This window comes from Chinchilla lanigera, unplaced genomic scaffold (assembly GCF_000276665.1).
Source record: "Chinchilla lanigera isolate Chin_1 unplaced genomic scaffold, ChiLan1.0 scaffold00173, whole genome shotgun sequence".
Lineage (NCBI taxonomy): Eukaryota > Metazoa > Chordata > Mammalia > Rodentia > Chinchillidae > Chinchilla > Chinchilla lanigera.
The window spans coordinates 1426404-1441580 of record NW_004955574.1 but is presented as its reverse complement, the minus strand read 5'-3'; positions in this window follow the sequence as shown (position 1 = coordinate 1441580).

Genomic DNA, 15177 nt, shown 5'->3' with positions numbered 1-15177 from the left:
CTGGGAATCAAACTCAGGACCTCGTGCTTGCCATGCAGGCATTGTGCTGCTGAGCTATATCCCTGGCCCATAAAACATAAAAAAAATCAACATAAATATAAAATACATGGCATGTCAGAAATTGTTTCTGTTTCTTTTGAGACAAAGTCTCACTGTGTAGCTCAGGCTGGACTTGAATTTACTATGTAGCCAGGCTGGGCTTGAACTCAACTGATCCCCCTGCCTCAGCCTCCTGAAGGGTGCTGGGATTACACAGCCAGCTGGATCTGCAAACTTTTTGTGGTGTTGTTGTCTGTTTTAGACAGGGTTTCTCCATTTCGGGGTGGCCTTGAACTCACTTTGTAGCCCAGCTGGCCCTGACCTCCTGGCGACCCTCCTGCCTCAGTCACCACACCCAGCTCTGGTTCTGCAATTCGGAAGAGTGGTAAGAGAAGGCTTGGCTAAGGAGAGGAGGAAGGGGCAGGAGGGAAAAGCAGGCAAACAGCAAGCCCAAAGGCCCTGAGGCAGGGCTTAGCCTGGCTCATGAAGGAGGCCAGAGTGGTTGACACGGAGGGGAGAGCAGCCCATGGGAGACTAGCGCAGAGGGAAAGTCAGGGGTCAGGTTATGCACCACACAGAACAGCTATTCAGGCGCAGGGGCACACGCCTGTGACCTCTGCTGCTCAGGAGGCTGAGGCAGGTGGATCACAAGTTAGTGAGGACAATTTAGTGATCCCTTGTAACAAGATAGTAAGAGTTGGGGTGGACGATGACTCAGTGCTCCCCAGGTTCAAGCCCCAGTACTGCAAAATGAGTACAGCTAAAAAGTAAAATTAAGTCAAGAGGCCACCAGCAGAAAAACAGCTAAACTGTGGTCCATCCGTGCAATGCAGTATTTCTGAGTCCACGCTACAATACAACAAGCCTTGCAAACGTGATGCTAAGTGCAATAATCCAGACATAGAAGCCAAAACACTGCCTGCTTCCCCTTGTATGAGGTATCTAGAGAAGATAATTTACCAGGACAGAAAGGAAAAAGGTGCCAGGCACGGTGGCACACGCCTGTAATCCCAGCCTTCAGGAGGCTGAGGCAGGAGGATCGGCTCAAGTTCAAGGCCGGCCTGGGCTACATAGTGAGACCCTATCTCCAGAAACAAATAAAAAAAAAAGGAAAAGAGAAGTGGTGCAGGGCTGGGGGAGGGGAATTAACTGCTGAACAGTGATGGAGATTCTGTGTGAAAAAATTCTGGAAACAGTGGTGATGTGGTACCGATTACACGACTTTGTGAATGTACTGAATGCCACTGCATTGTACACTTAAAATAGTAAATGTTACGTATATTTTACCACAGTAAAAAAAATCCTAACAGACATTTATATTGCATTTGATGTAGCAGACACCGTCCTGAAAGGTTCACTCTGCCCAGATTCCTCCTAGAGGCCCCGAGTAGTCCCAGCACTCTGGGAGGCCAAGGCAAGAGGATTGTAAATTCCGGCTCAGCTGGGGAATTAGCAAGACCCTGTCTCAAGATAGAAAATAACCTGATAGATACAGGCCACGGTCACGTCAATGAGTAATAACAAAACATGAAGAGATAATTCAGTTTTTTAAATGCAGTCTCTGTAAGCCAGCGTGGACCTCACACTCAGGGCACACCCCAGCGGAACCAAGAGCCTGCAGTGGGCGTGGCCACCCATGGCCAGGGGCCACGCGTTGGACAGAGAGGCTCGGCCACGGTCGGGTCTGAGACCTCACAAAGCAGGGGCCACGGGAAGCTCTGATGAGACGCTGACTTGGATCCAATGAGGGGAACCGGAGGCTGTGAGCAGAGAAGGCCTGAGAGGACAGGGGGCCAGGAGAGTGGCCGGATGTGCTCCGGGGCAGAGCCCACCAGGGGACACGCTGCTGGGGTGCAGGTGAGAGAAAAGGAGGCGCTGGACCTGACCTGTGAATGTATTTACTACTGGGCAGGACTGCACGTCCACAGATGGTCACGATGGTACGTTTTGCTTTGTTTTTTTCTTTTGAGACAGAGTATCACTACGTAGTCTGGGCTGGCCTTGAACTCTCGGTGATCCTCCTGCCTCAGCCTGCCCAGTACTGGGATTACAGGTGTGTGACACTACGTCAGCTGTGTCTTTATCGCAGTAAACAAACGAACAAAAAAATACAATTTACGGTTGGCTGATGTGGATCAGTGGCAGTGCGCTTGCCTAGCACGCATGAGGCCAAGGGCTCCACCCCCCAGAACTGCATGTACACACATACACACACACACACACACACACACACACAAGAGGAGAGATTCACGTCAAAGATGATGCCGAAGTCTCCAGCCCAGGTGGCTGGGAGGATGGAGCTGCCACTTACTGACTACGGGACAGCCTCGAGAGGAAGGGTCTGTATTTTCCTGTTCTGTGTTTTATGGGTTTCCTGGGGACAGGGCACAGATCCAGGCCGGTGTTAGGCTCATCCCATGTGAGGCTTCTATCACACAACCCAGGGAGAGTGCAGCCACCAGCCACCAGGGGCCAGGGAGTAAAATCCCCTCCTCGGCGGCTCTCCCTGGATTCCTCACCCTGACCACTCAGCAGCCAGCCTCTGGGCTCCCACCAAGCTGGGTCTGGTCACTGAGGCTTCCTCACGGGCCCATGAGGCACACGTTGTGTCACAGGTTGGCCCGGTCTTAGCATCGCGCTCCCTTTCCATCCTCAGTGCCACCTGGGCTCTGAGCGTTCAGAGACCCCACTTCCGGACGCCCCACTGGCACCCCCACCACCACCGCAGGCCCGCGGAGCCGGCTTGCTCACTGTGACCATCTGTCCAGGCCCTGGGCCCCGGGTGGCAAACACAGTGAGAGGCGAGGGAGATTCGGACTGTGCCCGAGAGGGAGAGCAGTGACAGTCACACGGGCACCGCAGGAGACGCACGTAAGCCAACAAAGAGACTATAAACAGCCTGGCTGCAGGTCAGGTCTTGTGGCCCAGGAGCAGTTGCTGCTGCTGGTGTGTGGAGGCTGCTGGTCCCCCGCCCTCAGAGCAGGGCTTGAGTATCCTCTACACTGGAGGTGCGCAAAGGGAAGGGGAGAGGGAGGCCCAGGAGCTATGGGTCAGTCCAGCCTGACTTCAGCGCCCACTGAGCAAACGCTTTCAGTTCTCCGAGGCTCAGTGCTGGGGGATGAGGAGTGAGCCACTGCCTTATTGGCCTTAAATTAGTAACAATCATGACAGAAACAACAGCAACAACCACAGCGATAGTGGGGCACAGTGGATGGCGGATGGCTGTAATCCCAGCGCTCAGGAGACTGAGGCAGGAAGATCACAGAGCACTGGAGGTCAGCCTGGGCCACATAGTGAGTTCAAGGCCAGCCTGAATAGCCGTTATTTTTTCTGTGCCTTTTCGGGTGCGGAATGGAGACTGAGCTCTGGGGAGGCAGAGTTCTGCTGTCACTGATCCACAGAACACAGGATAATTTGCCTCCAGGTCCCGTTATCTGAGCTAGGCCAGAAACACTGTCCAAAGCTTGAGCTGAGCCAGCCAGAACTGGACGGGACCATTCTGAAGGAGATCTCACCACACGGCCTTTTAGACAACAACAAGCCTGACCCTCAGCTGTGACCATGTGCTCCCTGCCCCCTCCCTGAATCCCCCAAGCAAGCCCCAGGACAGAGACTGTCCTTTCACCACCGCCTGCACCCCAACACAGATGGCAGCCCACATGTGCAGTCCCCAAGCCAGCAAAGTCACCTCCTGTGCACAAACCCTCCTCAGGGACCATCAGCCCACCTCCTGCCAGGGTGTGCCAGTCTCTGTGCCATCTCCAACATGGCCCTGCCTCCCTTCTCCTGGCACCCCGAAGCCCCCGCCTGCCTTTGAGATCCGAGGTGGCTTGCAGGGCCCAGCGTTACTAACAGCCAGACCCACGGGGACTACCGACAGTGTCCCCAGAGCCCAGCACAGGCCTGGCACCGAGCAGCCTCTCAGACACCCTGGCTGCAGCAGCCACGGGTGAGGAGGGCGAAGCCTTTCTGGAATGCATTTGGAGGCCGCCCAGCACCTAAGTGCACACTCTCCTCCGCCTCAGCAATGCCTCTCCCAGGAGTCCGGCCCAGCATAACGCTCTTGCGCAGGAGACGCAAGGTGCAAATGCAAAGGCAGCAGGGCCAGGTCACCCCGGCTCAGAACCCCGCAAGGCTCGCAGCTCACTGCAAGCGCAACCGAAGTCCCAAAGAACATGGAACACAGAGCAGCAAAGAGGCAGTGCTCATCAGCTCGAAGTAGAGATAAAACAGAATATGAAAATAATCTAGAGCAGCCAGGAAGGGAGGCAGAAAAGAGGAACAAAGACCGTAAGAGATAAAGCGAAGACAAATTGCAACACACAGGATTTAAATCCAACCGCATCAATAATTCACTATAGCTGGGCACACTGAGCGGCACACGCCTATCCTCCCAGCCGTTCCAGAGGCTGAGGCAGGAGGATCATGAGTTCGAGGTCAGCCTGGACAACTTAGTAAGACCCTGCCTCAAAATAACATTTTTAAAAAGGGATGCATGGAGTTCAGTGGTAGAGCACCTGCCTGGTATGCACATGGCACTGAGTTCTGGTCCTAGTACTTCAAAAAAAAAGAAGAAAAGCAGGGCCCAGAGCAGGGTGAGCCGCTGCAAAGTGCTGGACGCTAACTGCTCTTTCCTGTCACCATTTGGGGACAGTTCTTCACCAGACCCACAAGCTCCTGAACTCTGTAGCCAAGGTTTGGGACGTACAGTCAAATGTGTTTCTCTAGGAAAAGTGGTCGCCGACGGATTCCTGAAACCCAATCCCCTCTTCCCCCAAATCAAGAACCATTACATTCTGAAGACCAAGAGAGACAAAGTGCACTTCGACTTCTCCAGCAGGGCCCGCCACCCGGCCTCTCCTCAGCTCCTTGAGGCCCTGCTCCTGGGGGTCCCGTGGCCCTTACTGGCCTCCTGGTCCCCTCCCAACCCTGTGGTCACCTGTATTCTGCCCTCACACCTTTCGCCTTGTCTCCCACCCCGGGGAGAACCTTACTCCTGAGCCCAACCAGAACCGCACACCCTGGCTCTTCAGAACCGACCCGGTCGAGGTCCTGGCCCCTCCATCACCGAGCACCTACTGACTAGGGCTTCCTGGGGACAAGAGCTATGGTGGCTGGGTGTGGTGGCGCACACCTGTAATCCCAGCACTCGGGAGGCCGAGGCAGGAGGATCATTGAGAGTTCGAGACCAGCCTGGGCTGCAAAGTGAGCTCAAGGCCAGCCTGAACTGCATAGTGCGACCTTGTCTCAAAAAAAAAAAAAAAAAAAAGCTACAGTGGAAGGGAACTGAGTGGAGGGAGGGCACGGGACAGGTACCTGCGAGAGGGAGGAGAGGCCAGGAGGGCGGCTGTCATCGTTGTCTCCAGGCCAGGCAACCCAGGAGGACAGGTGGGAGGCAGCTGGAGGGAAGGGCAGGAGATGAGGTAGGGAGGACAGAGGCCAGACCAGTCGCCCGGGCAGGGGAAGGTGAAGAGTCGCTGCCTGAGGGCATTAGGGAGCCACACAGGTACTGGCGCTCTGCCCTGTATCTCGCTTTCCCTCATCTACATGCCGCCCACCCCATGGCTCCTGCCCAGCTGCCCTCAGAGCCGGGAACCTGCTCCTTCAGGACACAAGGACACCGGGAGGCCTGGCCTCCAGTCCTGCTGAGCCCAGCTGGAAACTCCCCATTCGGCCCCAGAGATGCTGACCTTCGCCCCTGTCACTCTCCTCCCGGCAGGTATGCAGCCACCTGGGCAGCCAGATTCTCAGCCCTCTCCCTGGACCATGACCCCGGGGGACTTTTACGCGGTCACCGCCTCTCCCGCTACCTTGCCTCTCCCCCGTCTGCAGCGCTCCTCTGGGGTGTGCTCCCCACTCCGTGTGCATCTCTGCCCAGGTGCCCCACGCCCCAGCTGGCCCGGGACCACGCCAGGCCCCTCTTCTTCTCACCCCTCCCTATCTCCAAGACCACAGCGCGGCGTGCAGCCCATACCTTATGCCCTCCTCTCCCAGGAAGCTCCACCTGACTCTGCAGCCCATGCCTAGAGCCCAGAGCTGGCCTCAGGAAGCCTCTGGGAAGCCCCAGCAGGCCCTCTGGGGACCCCCACTCCACGCCAGGCTGGCCACACCGAGACACTGACCTCACTGGGCAGGAGCCATTTGTCTCCCTCCATGCCCAGCTGGGCTCTTGCCAATTCCGCCCCAAGGGCCTGGGCCACTGCCAGAAGGGGACCTCCCGAGAGCCTGCACCGACTAGCAGGAGCCCAGCCCGGCTCAGGCAGCAGCTTGCCCTGGCCTCAGGCAAGCCCCTTACTTCACTTCCTTCTCTGCCTCCTGCAGGGGTGGAAACCCGGGTCTGGGGGCGGGGGTGGCGACCCTGAGAGCACAGGGAGTGTGGGATGGACACACACGCAACCCATGGCAGTGGAGGGCAGAGGGATGAGGACAGCGTCCTTTACATGAGGCTAGATCCCCAGAGCCAAGAGCCGGCAGCGTAGACAGAACAATCCTCAAAGTACCCTGGGAGGTCCAGAAGTAACAGATGGGAGGTTATAAATGTTTTTATATATCACATGCAGATGCCCTATTATATTTCTATTCTGCATTATATAATGATGTATATCAATATACATATATGGAAACATATACTGTACATACATATGTATTTACATACCGACCTATATTCTTATGTGTGTGTGTGTGGTACTGGGGATTGAACCCAGAGCCTTGTACATGCAAGGCAAGACCTCCACCACTGAGCCACCTCCCCAGCCCCATACATATATTATTAAGCAGATTTTTTTAGAAACTGTGAAATTTCTGAGTGTGGGAAACAGTGGTGCATGCCTAAAATCCCAGGACTTGGGAAGCTGAGGCAGGAGGATTGCCAAGAGTTTAAGACGCCTGGGCTGCACAGTGAGTTCCAGACCAGCCTGAAATATATAGTAAGACCTGTCTCAAAAAAAGAAGTTACCTCTGAGTACAGTGCTACATACCCAGCTACTCAGGAGACTGAGGCAGGAGAATCAAAAGTTTGAAGTCAGCAAAACCCTGGCATAAAAGAAAACACAAAGGGAATGGGGCTTCAGCTCAATGCTCCCTGGATTCAATCCCTAGTATGACAAGGTGACGATGACATGGAGGAGGAAGAGGAAGAGCAGCAGCAGCAGCAGCAGCAGGATTTCCCACTTCTGCTACCATCTAGCCAGGGGCTCCTTAGGCCCAGAAGTTGGCTCAATGTCCTCCTTGATAGTCGGAGACACTGCTCCTTAACTCCTCAAACACCTAATAGAAACACAGGACGCTGCAGGGAGCAGACACAGGAAGGATAAAGGGTCAGTGATGCTAGGAACCCTGCTCATTCAGATAAGGAGCAAGGATCCTTTCCTTGATAAAGGGAAAAAAAAAGAAAAAAGCCAGCCTCAGATACCAGAAGACAAGGAAGGCTGGGGAAGGACTGAAGACAAGGAAGTCAGTTCATCTACTCCGAGCTGCACATCTGCACAGACCCTCAGAGTCCATCACAGGTATCTCTCTGGCTTCTACTCCCCCTCAACTGCCCCCCCCCCACTGAGCCTCAGTTTCCCAGGACAGCAGTGGGTGGGCTGGAAATCCCCAGTGACCTTCTAGGCCTGGCTCCCTCACTCTCTGAACAGCCTCAGGGTGCAGATACTGGAGTCCAGGCTCACAGTGGGCACTGGGCTGTAGCCAAGGTCAGGATGGGCACCGTGCACAGAGGGTCAGGGTCTGCCTCAGACCCACAAGGGGCCACTGGGGAGCTCTTGAGCAGAAGCAGAGGGCCAGGACTCCGAAGGGGCGGCTGCCTGTGCCAAAGAACGGCTTGCAGGTGGGGCCTGACAGCAGCACTGATTCCCCGGCCCACTGGCACGGAGGTCCTCAGGAGCCGGGCCTGGGCCTGGGAAGAGCATTCTTAACAAACAGCTCTGGGCATGCGCACAGGGTACATCTGAGAATAGACAGACTCTAAACACAGGCTCTTTGCTCCCCTTTCTCCACCCTGGGACATACCCAGCATCCATCCATCCGTCCATCCATTCATTTGAAAAGCATCTAAGGAACAACCACTGTGAGCGAGCCCTGGGTGCACCGGGCGCTGCCCTCCTTTGTTGTCTTCTGCAACTTAATCCAGGGAGAGGGGCCGGCTGGAGGAAATGCTCCAGGTGGGAGGGGAACTGCTAATCCACACCGGGCAACCAAGGGCCGGCAGGGAACTGGAACCTTCCCTAGACATGGGCTTGGGCTGGGGAGGTTCCCAGGGGAGGGGCGGGAGGATGAAGAGACTTCATGGGCCAGCATCCCGCAGAGCGATGGGGTGGGAGAGAGAAGAGGAAGGCACAGGACACACTCATACCAAGACGCATGCTGGATCTCAGCGTACTGTGCCAAGCATCCTCAGCCCCAAGGAGCAGGTGATGTCGCCTGGCTCGGTGAGCACCGGCGATGTCTCCCACATCTGTGAAATCCCTCCCGGGGCAGCTCAACCACAATGACGGCATCACCAGGGACCACTGCTCAGTGCTGACTGAGAAGGGCGACCAGGGAAGCTTAGTCCAGTGACTTGACCGTGCTGTATCTCAACGGGGTGTGAGTCACACAGATGCACACACTGGTCCTGGCCGAGACTCAAGGACGGAGCCGGGGGCTGGGGGCCATGCTGTGATCCCAGCCTTCTGGAAGGCTGAGGCAAGAGGATCACAAGTTCCAGCCCAGCCTGGGCAGCTTAGTGACTTTGTGAGACCCTGTCTCAGAATAAAAAAATAAAAAGGGCTGGGGATGTAGCTGAGTGCAATGCAAAGGCCCTGGGTTCAATCCCTAGCACTAAAAAAAAAAAAAAAAAAAGACTGGTCGAAAGCCATGGTTGAACTCTGTGCATTTTATTGTATACAAATTACACCTCGACAAGCAAGGATTGGGAAGAAAAAAGTACACATCCATCCCCCTTTATCCGAAGGGGACGTGTCCCGAGACTTCCAGTAGATGCCGGAACCATGGATAGCACCAAACCCTAGTACATTGTTTTCTCCTACAGATATGTATGTACCTACCATAAGGTTGAGTTTACAAACTAGGCACAGTGAGATTAATACCAACTAATAAAACAGAACCATTCTAACAACAGCAGCATGTGAAAGTGATCTCAGAATATCTCACCGGCCTCTCCCGCCCTTCTTGCTAATGGTGGGTAACTGAAAGCTCAGACAGAGCTAAACTCAAAACTTGCCCTGTGAAAGAAGGAGCACACCGCACACAAAAGCAAGAGGTCACAGGCACAGTCCCGCGACAGGAGGGTGGTGCGGAGCGGGCTGGCTGAGATCTCCCCCAAGGAGACCCCCTCAAAGCCTTGTGCCCACGGGGGGGGGGGCAGTAGGACAGAGGTCACGGTCCAGCAAACTGTCACAACCACTGGTGAGGCAGGGGCTGTGGAAATGACCCAGGGGACAAGAGGCGCCTCTATCCCCCGGCAGGTGGCTCCAAGGGGCTTGGCCTGTGGGCATCCTGGGACACTGGGCCAGCCTCACCTCCGGGACAGGGAGGGGGCTCCCAGGGGTCATTATCTAGGATCCCCCAGCCTCAGACAGAGATCCCTGCGCACTGGGCCCCAAGGCTGCCCCACTGGGACACCAGACAGAAGAGGCTGGGAGGGGTCACCCAGAGTCAGCGGGCCCATTCCCAGCACAGGAAGCGTTACAAAGGGAGAGTGCAGAGGCACAGAGGGGAAGAGAGGGGACAAAGGCAGCTGAGCTGGTCTGGGGGCTGCAGGGACACTCACCGACCCTTCCTCTGACCCCCGGGAGCCCCAGAAGACATTCTTGTCCTCCATGCTGCCGGGACACAGCAGCAGGAACGACACTAACTGCCCGGTGCTCACTGAGCCAGGCGCTAGCAGGCACTTTTCCACCCAAGACTTTATTTAATGGTAAGGTTCTTGAGAGGCAGCTTCGTTATTATTCTTCAGCTTCAGGTTGTCAGACCTGGGCTTAGAGAAGCGAACTGACCTGCTCCTCTGTCACAAGGTCAGGAGGGACAAGACCAGGACCTGGACCCGAGTGCCTGACCGTCACCCCGGAACACCCTTGTCTCCTGCTGCTGGCCCCACTGCTCCAACTCCCCCTTACTGGGAAGATTTCTGCAGGGAACCTCAGGCCCTGGGCCTCCCGCTCGAATTCAGCCACAAACCCCCAAACCCCAGTAATCAGAAACAGCCCCGCGGGGCGATCCAGACAGTGAGCTCAGCCATGTCCCCAAGAAGGGAACACGGGACGGGACAGCTGAGGCAAAGCACACAGCTTGCTGCCTCGGTTTCTCCAGACCGTGAAAGGAGTCTAATACCGCCTCCCTCACAGCATAAGACAGTTCCTGGAGGTGGTAAACTACTCCCGATCCCAAAAATAATAAGAGCACTGATACAATGGAAACAACTCAATGTCTGGATGTCTTTAAAAATATTCCAGTAAAAAAGGAAAAGAAAATGTGGGGCGGGGGAGGTGGAAACAGACAGAAAAAGATCAGCAGAAAATTGCTGCAGAAGTTGCCCATGGGAGAGGGGGGCTATGCCATTGAACTCCAGGTGGGTGCTGTAAAATTTCCATAATAAAAACTGAAATTCATTACAATAAAGAAAGTCTTTCAGGAGCTCTCCTCAGAGCCAGGCCCCGGGCTAAAAAGCTTTCTGCAACTTCCTTCACTGCAGCTTGCCCAAGATCCTAGGTGGCAGGATCCGTTGCGGAGGAGGAAACTGAGGCCCCATGGGAAGGTGTCAGCTCTGGGGCCAGGGCTGGGCTGTGGCTCGGTGTCAGAGCAGGTGCACGTGAGGGCCTAGTTTCCACACCCAGCGCTGCAGGGATAAACAAAACAAAAACACCAACACTGACTGTCTAGGGTTTCGGGGGAAGCAATAAGGACTCAGGTAGCTGGCGTAGTGGCACACATCTGTAATCTCAACATGCAGGAGGCTGAGGCAGGAGGATTGCCTGGGCTACAAGTGAAACCCTGTCTCAAAAACAAAACAAAAAACAAACAACCAAGGACTTGGGGAGGGGGAGTCTGATCCCACGAGAGACTATGGACCTAATAATTGCTACAAATGTGTCTTGCTGCCTGCTACATGCCAGGCCCTGCTAAAGCACCAGGCATCCAGGATCGTGCTGAGGGAGGCCCCTGACCTGCTCGATCTTCCAGCCAAGGACACTGAGGCCTAGAGCAGAATCTGAGCACCTTCAACTGCCCTGCAGCTTAGGATGCCAACACCCAGCCTCAGGCGCCTTTTGGGAAGACAATGGGGACTTTCAGAGTGCAGTCACAGTCATCACAGGGAAAGGTACAGCAACGCGGGGCGTGGTGGTGCATCCCTGGAATCCCAGCACTTGGGAAGCTGTGGCAGGACGTCCACTGCAAGGTCAAGGCCAGCCTGGGCTACCTAGTGACCTTGTATCATCGACCCGCCCCCCCCAGCCCAAAGCAATGGCATTTATTAGCTCCTTAAAGCCCACTACACGCCCAGTGTAGGAGAGCACTGCCTGCCTTGGCTATCACGAGGGAGGCACCATGGGCCCATTTTACAGACAAGGAAACTGAAACCCAGACGAGGGCTTGCAAGTGTAGGGTTGTACTGTAGTAAACAGGAAAAGCCAGTATCCCATCCAGCCCACTCACAGGGTGGTCACAGCCCACCTGGGCTGAAAAAGGCCCAGGAGGAAGAACAGCCTAAGAATGACAGTCAGACCACGCTGACTGACAAGGCTGCCTTACCTGAGGGTGTTATTTAACCTCATAACAACCTGCTAAGGCAGGTACTGAGATGAACCCATTCAATGGAGGGGAGCCTGAGGCCTGGAGCCACTAAGCCCCTTGCCCACAGCCACTCAGCCAGCAAGTGGCAGAGTCAGACTGAACTGACAGATTCCAGAGCCCACACTGCTGAGCTCCAACCCAGTAGCAAGCACCTGACGCAGGCCAGGAGCAGGAAAAAGAGGCAGGGAGATTCCCGCAGGCAAAGACTCCTCAGGCCTCGCGCCCAAGCCCGGTAGACAGGTTGGATGAGACAGACGGAAAGTAACTTCTTTCCAGTGGCAGCATCACAGGGGCCTCAGAGCCAGGTCCTGACCCAGCAAGCCCGGTGCCCAGAGCCTACAGCCCGAGAACGCACTGCCCAGGGTTGCGGGGGTTGGCTTCCTGCTCTGCCCTCCACACCCAGCACTGGAAATGAGGCCTGTGCCCCAAATGGAAGAGCATGAAGCCAAGAAAAGGATGGAGGAAGCCGCATCTGCGAGGTCTCCCTGGGACAGGAGGTGTGGAACAGGAAAGCATGCTACCATCTGTAAAACAGGGACTTTGGAACATGTACAGCCTCAGATAAATGTGCACACACAGAACCCTAGAACGGAGGAGCTGTGCCTGGAGGACAGCTGGGGGGCCAGCACTGCTAGGACGGTGTCGGGGGTGACCTTTTATCTCTCACATTTGAATTTGTCCCGTGTGCATGTAGTGCTCAGAAAGAAGAGAGGCAGAGAGAGAAAGTGGCTTTTTCCTTGGGGCCTTCTCAGGCCACCCAGACAGAACTAATCAAATCCCACCCTTCTCTCCTCCCGCTACCCCAACTGGGTCCCAAGATCACGGCTGATCCTCAGGGCTCTGGCACACAGTAGGACCCAAGGAAGTTGAGTTGGGAACAATGCAAGAAACAAAGGCACCCTCTGCTTCCCCTGCCAACAGCCACCCCCGCCCCACGGACACATACACTTCACGCACAGAACTAATTGTCGCCAAACTAGAAATGCCTCAGAAAGCTCTGTCTCCATCGGGGGAACTTGCATGTCACCGAGACACAAAGGCTTCAGTCACCCGGGACACACTCCAACGGGGGTGCAGCAGGCGGGGAAGAATGCTAGGGAAGGAGCCAAGGGGGTCCCTGGGGACCACTCAACCAACCGCTTCCCCAGCAGCTCTGGTGTGGTGCGTCCTCAGCCTCCGCTGGGGAGGGAGCTCAGGCAAGAGAGGGGACAGAACCCCAGAGGGGAAGTGGGGACAACCCATTCTGCTGGGGAGGAGGGGATAGCTTGCATGGCAGAGGCCTGGCTTGCAGCTCGGCCTGTCCTCCTAAGAATGAGGGTGCCTGGTAGGGGGAGGTGACCCCAAAAGTCCAGGACAAGATAAGCACCCCTGCCCCTGGACCTCGCCCTGCAGGGTGGGAGGGGGGAAGTGGCGGCCCCTCACTCCCTCCCAGCCCAGCCGGGAGAGGAATGCCATGTTTTCCTGTTTCCAATTAGCTTCCCCCACCAGCAGCCCTCCACATTCTTGAGACAGGCAGTCAAGGCAGCCTGGGGAGTGGGGGTGTGGGGAAGGCTGGCAGCTGGTCCTGAGGCTAAGGACCCCCCACACCCCAGATCCTCCACGCCCACCAAGGGCCCCAAGGCCTGCCACTGCCTTCCCCTCCCCTGTATCCTCAGAGCAGACCCCACAGGCCAAGAGAAGACTGGGGGAGGCCCTGGAGGCCTCTGGGAAGAAAATCAGCAGCCAGAGGCCTTAGGCTTTTCCCACCTGCCCCGAAAATCAGTTCCTCCTTTCGGGAAGCCCTCAACCTACCATCCCCCTGCCCCACCCCAAGGGTTGTATAACTCAAGTCTGTCAAGTCACAGAGGAGCAGGGACCCCCCCCCCAAAGCCCCTGGGATCAGGGCCTATGAGGCAACACCTCCTGGGCTCTGTTGACAGATATGGAGTCCCCTCCCCCAGCCCCTGCAGCATGGCCAGAGTCGGTTAGGCCAGGACAAGTTCCTCCAGAATGGCCTCGCCCATCTTACTGCCCTCTCCCTCCGCCCCACAGCTGGAATGGAGCTGTTTAAGGTGCTGCCTCCCCACCACAGGGAGGCCAGGGGCAGGGCTTCTCGATGTTCACCTTAACACCCCACAACACTCCCCCACCCCTACCCATGGGCATCCAGGTTCCACCTGCCGAATCTCACTATAAATCACACAATCTGGGTAATGCTTTTGCCCACCTCCGGGTCAGTTAAAGGCACTATAATTATCCCATGTGCATAGATGAGAAAACCTAGCCGGCCAGGGAAATGACCGGCCTAAGGTCACAAGGTGGGGCATGGAACTGAGTCTAACCTCTCTGCCAGCCACATCAGGGTACCACTGTGGGTCAAAGGGCAGAGGAACAATGACCACAAGGACAAAAGTGTCAGTCAGTTTGGCTTCCCTCTCAGCAGAGCTGGGTGGCACAAGCAGGCCAGGACTGTGCTCAGGTGGAGAAGGGGAAGAAGCCAGTGGTGCCAGACACCCCAGCCCCCACCCAGCCAGGCTGGGATCCCCCGCCCTGACTCACAGGCCTCCAACTCAGGTCCTGCAGGCAAACGGCTCTGTTCCAGGCCCAGGTGCAACCATCGTGCCCTCTGCCACTTCCTGGTGCTCCACAGCCCTTCCCCAAAGCAGCAACCAGATAGAAACACCTGACAGCTCCTTCCCTGTAGTACATACAGAGACCTTGGCCCACTGAAGTCAAAGAAACCAAGCGCCACAATGAGGGACAGACAGCCTCACAGCCCTGAGCAAGGTCGGACAGACTCTAGGTAGTCCTGAGTTGTGGCTTGTTCTGACCCAGGACTGTGTGTTCCTAAGGAAGCCCTTAGCCTCTCTGGGCCTTGACGAACAAACCGGGAAAATGGGAATAACTATCCCCTGTTCCCTCCTTGGATGGTGGCCAGGGCACAAGGCACTTAGCAGGGGCCAATCAAAGTACTCACTGGGTAGGGAGACACCGTTATTTCCAGCTGTGGGGTGGAGGGGTGTCTGGGGAAGGCAGGAGAAGTAAACACCCCCCATAACTCGCCCCCCAATGGAAAAGGGGTGGTCCCTGAGCTGTGCGCCTCCCCAGTTTTCCTAGGGCGGGTCAGTTGACAAAGCCCCCAGCCCCAGCCCCAGCCCCAGCCCCGGTGAGGTATGGGGAGGTGAAAGCTGGGGACTGATCCTAAATCTCAGGCCGTGGAGTCCGAGTGTCTCCGGTTTCCCTAACAAGTGCCCTCGGAAGGAGGTGCAAGGGAAATACAACCGCTCATACATCCCCAGATTTATTACATTATGGGGGAGGTGACAAAAGGGGATGAAGGTCTGGTCGCAGGTCTGGGCACCTACC